We start from the raw sequence: 6413 nt of genomic DNA, 5'->3' as shown, positions 1-6413 counted from the left end.
TATTTTCATTGTTGTAATTTTCTTGTGAAGAATAATAAATTAAAATTATTAAAACTGACTTTATGGTATTTAAATACAAGTATATCGTTTTGTTAAAAATACTCTTAAAAAGTATTCAAAATACTAAAATAATACATTTGAAAAATTGTATTTAGAATACCATATAAATACTTCAAAAAGTATTAAAATACAAATATTCAAATATTTGTATTTGAATACTTTACAAGACTGATCACAGGATACACATAATCATAATACATTTAGTTATACATATTATTATAGTTGTAATGTGTTAAAACTTAAAACTATTAAACTTGGGATTAATTTAAAATTTTAAAGACAAGTATTCAGTTTTTACTTTTATCTTAATACAAAATAAAAACCTTTAAAATCGATAATCGGACTTCCCAAAAAATTGAAATTAAGTTACTGAAAAATAACATTTTCTACCAGAATCTTGCGGTACATGTGCAGAGATCGGAGCACTTTTACAGGTACTTATGGTGTATACATATAGAGCAGGGATGGGCAACTGGCGGCCCCCGTACCTTTTTTGTCTGGCCCGCGCTACATTTCAAATTACTTCATATAATTTTATTATACTATTATTTTCGTATTTTGTAGTAATTATTTTAAAAATGTCCGCTAAAAAGCGTAAAAAATAAATTTTGAAGGACTTTTTTTTTTTTTTTTGCAATGGCACTATGACAGTACCATAAAATCGTAATAATAAATAATTATAATAATCTCTAGTGTTCGTCTTATTAATTCGATAAAATGTCGAAATTCTTGAAGCGTTGCGCTCGAGCGGACGTACAGTGTCAAAGGCTCGACGTCAGACGAACAAAAGCCACACAGGAGAACAAATACCTGAAAGCCGCTCTGACCTACTACTTACAAACTATTTCCCGGCTGGCGTTGCTGCAGGGGGACATAAAATACGTCGGCATACAGTTGAATTTGCTTCCAGTAAAAGCCGCATGAAAATGTTATGAGACGCTTCAAATGGGGTCGACTATATTATAATATTACATAATACTTTAGTAGAATTATTATTAATAAAGCATCGCAGTATTATACACATATTATGACATATCATTATATTATAATATAGTAGCCGCTAACATAACGAAATATTTTTCACATTTTACACACACAGAAAACTATTGTAGATTCAACACCAATTTGAGTTAATCTTATACACATGTGCACGTTATATTCCGACTAAGGTTGGCTTGGTGTCAAGACAACATCAGTAGTTTGTTAAGCGTGATTCCCAAATTATCCCGCTATTTTGGTTATCTTGACTATCAAATTAGGTTAAAATAACAACAATTATTGGTTATATTAAATTGCATATGTAGTTAGAATTACTATCATATTAGTTGTCAAATCTATACCAACACATTTTATATTAACTACAAGCTTGTTGCTATATTGGGTGCTCTATGTTTTATTTTAAGATAATAGATAAATTATAGTCAAACATTTTAAAACAACACCAACCTAATGTTATCGTAAATATTTTATTAATTTATTTTGAAAATAAATTGTAAAAAAATGCAAAATATGAGGTACCTACGGCTTTTGCTTTGGCCGCTCTCCATCACGGATTTGATCTCGCTAACCCCGTATTGATTCAACTACCTATCCAGATGGTGAAACAAACCAAAAACACGGTATTTAAGAAAATGTTTTTATAGTATGATTTTGCATAATTTTGAATTTCACATGTATCGCTTTAAATAGGAATGAAATTCTTAATATTATATTTTTAATCATAAAAAAAATGTTTTCATAATATCTATTAATTTAAATTGCTATAAACACTATTATGAGACATAATACCTATTGATCATTATTCATTATCAGGGTTGAGATTTTATAGCATTTGTATATTTCTTATAGGATGCTTAAAAATAGCAGAGTAAGCTTTTCGTGATATAGAGAACTCAAATTAAAAATTTTATTTACCTTTTTTTTAATTTTTTCCGATTTTTTGCATTTTTACCTGTTTTTAATCAAAATCGGTCATATTTTATGATTTTTTGGATTTTTTTCAATCATATTGTAACGATAATTTTGTATTAGGTATTTGATTCTAACTTATAATTATTGTTATCTGCTGATTTTATTGGGTTTTTTTGTCTATTTTTACTGCGATTATTAATCGTCGATTATCAGCGAACGAGCGTTGAATGCGTTGTATAGTCAATTCATTTCGATTCTATTCAGAATGACTAAATTATTTCAAATCTTAAGTAATTATCTATAATATTTTGTAAGTGATTAAAAAATTATTAATCAATTAATTTCCTTTTTTTGCATATTTTGTGGTTTTTACTGCATATTTTTGGTGCATATTTAGCGATATTTAAGGTAATATTATAGTGCATATTTATGCAATTTTAAGTGCTATAAAATTCCAACCCTGTTCATTATGTTACTATGTTATTACTAAAAATAACTACCTAACTATTGTTGCCATAGGCCATATTTAAATAGTTACATCCTAAATTATTATTATATTTGTTGCCTAGTTGCATTTTAACTAGACAAGTTTAAATTTATTTATCTTGTCATCTTGATACACAATGTAATTTCATATGTCCATACCATTATTTTTATCTAGGTAGGTATTTTAATAGGTAATGATATATAAATACAATTTTTTTTTTATGTAAAAGTACTGTACAGTATAGGTACCTACCACCTAGGTACCTATATATAAGATGATATTACAGAATAGGTAGGTATATAGTTTGAATAAAATCCTTATAACATTATAATATAGGTATGACATCAGCTCCTGATTAAAACAACACTATTAAAGTTGACAGGGTTTTTTTAGTGTGCAGTGAGACACATTTTGTGCAGAGAGAAAAGTAATTGTGCAGTGAACCTTGTTACTTTGTGCAGTGCAAAAAAAGGAATTTCAGGATGATATTTTTTATTGTATATCATAAAATAATAATTGAGTAAACTTCAAAATAAAAATAAAATGTTTCTATTAACATTTAAAATTGTTTATATTATTCATTATTATGCTATTATTTTTTTTTATTTTTTTTTTTGAGCAAAAATAAAATATCTACCACACATCAAATGCTTTTTTTTTATAATAACCCTTTTCATATCCAGAAAGGATTCAAAGTCTCAAATGGTAACACATCTAATAACTTAAAGTTTTCTTTAGTTGAACCAATTAAAGTAGTTTTACTTAAGCATATCCTAACAATTTTCTTTGAAAAAGTTGTAGTGGTCTAGACGCATTTTGATTTTTGATTCAGTCAAAATTATCATTTTGACTATTATTTGATGTAAAAGTATTTTTCAAAAATTAAAAAGAAATTAGGTATCTAGCCAATTGAATCTTTTAATTTTTATAAAAAAATTATTATTACAAATTACCTATTTCAACTTTCAAGTAAATATTACTTACTTACTTACTTACTTACTTAGTAAGTATTATTACTTATATTTACAAATAAAATTTTAAAAATATTATTTACAAATGAAAAATAAAAATAGTTCATTAATATAAAATTATTTATTTATTCACGAGAGAGTCGGGATTTATAAGTTTTTTACATATCGTTTCTGACTTTCTGAGTACCTATATGGAAAGTCTTATGAAAGTAAAAAATGTAGATAGTACAGTATACAGTAGACAGTAGGTTAGTGGGTACTAGATAGTACAACTGTGCCAGTTCACAGGAGCGGCTACAGAGACATGAATAGGGGGTGACCAAGTCATAATTTTTAGAAAATGTCGATGATTCTTTTTTTGTAATTTTGTTTTTAACAGTATAAAAGTGTTTTGAAATACAGCTTTTTGGAGGGGGGGGGGCTAGGGCTCCCCTGGAGCCACCCCTGACAATTTAACAGATAACAGTCTGTAGGGTTTGGTATGTGTGGACAAATTTCCTACTATAACCCAAGAGTGGGAATAAGTTTGTGCAGTCAGAAAAAATCATTAAAAAAAACCCTGAAAGTTGAAATAACAACAACGCATTGCCTATTTCAACTTAAATCGCAGTTAAAATAAACATTTTATTAGACGGTTAAAAGAAATAAATTATAATTGCTATGATAAATACATTTCATGTTATTTTCAATGTATAAAGGTTTTATTTTAACAAGATTTTATTCAAATTAACTATATTAATAAGTTGAAAAATTAATATGTATATTGTTATTTTAATATTAATTATAGCCAAACCATAATATGGTTTAAATATACTCCTGTTGGTGTTAATTCAATTACAAAATTTGTATAATTAACAACTACACTGTCAACAACATTGTAAAAAGTTAAATCAACAACAGTATTTCTATGTGTGTAGATTCTTCTTTTTGATCTCCAGCTCGAAATGGTACTATACAATAATTAATACCTATTTAATACCTATATGGTTTTCACGAGTTATAACACCACATTTTAAGACTAAAAAAAAATTCCAGAATCTTGAGTGCCTATTGCATACAGTGATTTCAGGTAGGAAATTAGATCTACATGATAGGTACTATTTTTTTAGTTTAGGTTTGAGAGAGTCAAAAGAAAAAAGGCGGGTAAGTGGATGTCGCTCAGCTGAACAGTAGGTACAAGAGAGTTCTATTATTACTGTAAATGCTTATCTATAAGTACTACAAGTATATATTAGATTAAAGTTTAATAATAATATTTATTTATTTTCCAACTATAGTTTTACAATTTATAAGAAAAAATTTCTAATAACAAAAATTGATCACTTCCAAGCCATAATTGGCTGTGTGGAACTAGCGATGTGAGCTCTGTAAAATTTAAGAATAAGCGTATATTTACGTACATTTTACAGCAAGGTTTTTTTTCCATGAACATTTTTCTTACTGATCAAAAAATTTGAGTGACCCCTCATATTTAATGTTTTTACTCGTAAAGTCGTATTATAACTTTTATTTAGGTGACTAACAAATTATTGGTGTCAAATGTTGTATAAATATGAATTAAAATGTAATTTGACTTTCTCCTAGAATTTTTTTTTTTTTGATAAAGGTAGGAAAACTTAAGGGGAATCTTGTATTACATTTTACAATTTTAGATTTAAAAAGAAAATTTTTATACATTTCTAACTCAAAATAATTTGCAAATTTTCGTAATTATTTACGTATTTTGTCAATATTTGAACTTTAAATGCTTATAAAAAAAAATTGTGACAATGGATTTTAAATTTTTTTATTCTGCCTTTGAAACATTATACTAGAAGCCTTCTATTAAATTTTTAAGCTTTTTTAACCAACAAACAAAGTTTTATTGATATTTATAGGAAAAAACTAAAACTAAAAAAAATGTAACTGAAAATGTTCGTAAACAGCTCAAAATAAGTGGAAATATTTGGAAAATGTCATTGTGTATAAAAAATACATCAGTACTATTCAATCAAAATTTCATGTACCTACGGTCATATTTATTTAGAGTTGCACCAAAAACGAAAATCGATTATCTCGAACACAGATATTGCGTAAATATTCCCGTTTTTCTTTAATTTTTCATTGTTTTACACGACGCTTTTGAAAACTACTGGGAAACTATTTATTTTGACCTGCTAAAGTACCAACTAGATTCAATTTCCTCTTAGAAAAGATAATGTTGAAGAAAATCCACTGTTATTGTCCTAAAAGGTGATGATAGACACAAAAAAAAATTTTAAATAAAACACACCATCATTGTAAAATCAATATATTATGATTGATCAACAAGTTTACTAGAGAACGATCGAGGGGATTTTGAATATTTATTTTCAGCTGTTTTTGTATTTATATTATTCATTATAACACTAACGATAGTTGAAATATTCAAAATCTCCTAGAATCTAGGCCCTAGATCATTCCCTAGTAAACTTGTTGATCAATCATTATCCGTTTTCAAAATTATACTCTGTCATCCAAAATTCTTCCAGTTTTATCTAGCTTATTGGTCTAAAAGTCACTTTTGTTTCCATTGATTGAAGCCCCCTCCAGCCCCCTTAAGTTTTATTTAATGATACGGAATTTAAATATATTGAAAAACATTATAACAAACAAAATTTGTTTAGGTTGGTCAAATCTACGTTAGTTTTGACTTTTGACAAAATCTGCTGCAGCCCCCTAACAATACGTTTGCGTTATTATTCGAATATTATTATTTATTAGTAATCCACAACAAATCGGTGATAAAGAGATATCAATATTATGGTTTGAAAACTGATTAATATTTCGTTATTTAAATCGTAATCGCTTGTATTATATTGTATTTCATTCGGCATTCGTTAAAAGGCCGAGAAGTTTGTTATCAACGGACGGTGATTTTGCTAGAAATAACATATATTTATACCAATATATTTTATGTGTTCATAATATTATTGTGGGTCACTTTGATGCATTTATGCTACAGA

This window comes from Acyrthosiphon pisum, chromosome X (genome assembly GCF_005508785.2).
Source record: "Acyrthosiphon pisum isolate AL4f chromosome X, pea_aphid_22Mar2018_4r6ur, whole genome shotgun sequence".
Lineage (NCBI taxonomy): Eukaryota > Metazoa > Arthropoda > Insecta > Hemiptera > Aphididae > Acyrthosiphon > Acyrthosiphon pisum.
Note: the sequence above shows the minus strand (reverse complement) of the source record.